This window comes from Limulus polyphemus, unplaced genomic scaffold, assembly GCF_000517525.1.
Source record: "Limulus polyphemus unplaced genomic scaffold, Limulus_polyphemus-2.1.2 Scaffold4338, whole genome shotgun sequence".
Classification (NCBI taxonomy): Eukaryota; Metazoa; Arthropoda; class Merostomata; order Xiphosura; family Limulidae; genus Limulus; species Limulus polyphemus.
The window spans coordinates 63,505-64,938 of record NW_013669948.1 but is presented as its reverse complement, the minus strand read 5'-3'; positions in this window follow the sequence as shown (position 1 = coordinate 64,938).

The following is a 1,434-nucleotide window of genomic DNA, read 5'->3' as shown; positions in this document are numbered from 1 at the left end:
TCTTGCTATGGTGTGTTGACCGGAGACAGACTTTCACCAGATATAATCTAGTTATGGTGTGTTAACAAAGGCAGGCTTTCTCCAGATATAATCTAGTTATGGTGTTTTAACAAGGGGCAGACTTTCTCCAGAGATAATCTAGTTATGGCGTGTTAACACGGGGCAGGCTTTCTCCAGATATAATCTAGTTATGGTGTGTTGACCGGAGACAGACTTTCTCCAGATATAATATAGTTATGGTGTGTTAACTGGGAACAAACTTTCTCCAGATATAATCTAGTTATAGTGTGTTGACCGGAGGTAAGCTTTTCTAGATATAATCTAGTTATGGTGTGTTTACTGGGGACAGACATAATCTAGCTAACCCGACTCGAAAAGAAGTACTAAATATAATATAAAAAAAACATACTCGAATACTGGTTCACAAATATGTAAAGTTAAATCATTTTATAATTAACTTATAATTAATTTATTTGAACCAAGGGTTTTTATCTACAGTAAATACTAGAAGGCGCTTAAAGAGGCGTAGCTAATAGACTTATTATTTATTTTTCTAATTATCAATAAAGACAGTCATTTCACATCAATCTCTTTGAAAGTAAAGTACGTCTGTAATTCTTGTGGTAATGCACCACACACACACTAGAATGGTTTTACACGTGGTGTTATATTAACTGTAAATAGAGGTGTTACGGTGATCATTTATTAAATGAAAATATTTTATTTTCTTCCAAATAGGAACGGAAATGTAAAAGACGATGTTTATTTATCAGGAATATTTCAGTATTACTACTGTTACGACAACGCAGGTCACGTGACCCTTGTATCACACCACTTCCTTCTCGAACCTTCATGAAATATCGATATCGGTATTCTTTTATGTATAAGACGGTTACAACGTGACGGAGGCAATGTAATGAGTAATTGAATGTATGCGGACAGAATATTGTTGAGCACGTGAGAAGTTCGTTGTGAATTATAGCGTTTGTTATAGCGCGACTGTTGACATTAAGTGTGTCGTAAAGTTGTATTCAGAAAGAACAAACCAGTTTTATTTAAGAAAGGACTTGTATCGGTAAAGTTTGCACATAGAAATAAATCTGATAGATGATGTATTCTTAACGTTGCATGAATCCTGTAGATATTTCTACTAACGTACCATTCTGTAGTTTGTATCCTATTTTTATCTGTCTGCCTTGCAATTAGGATAATCTTTATTTTCAGCATGGTTGCTGCTAAAAAATGTTTAATCTAAAGTATTGAGATGCTACTATATTACACAATCTTTCGTCCAGATATATATACATTTCAACATTAAATAGAAATGATATACGACTTTTGTTATCCTTTATATCACATTAAAACTTTCTTACAGACTTTTGTTGCCCTTTACATCACATTAAAACTTTCCTACAGACTTTTCTTGTCCTTTAC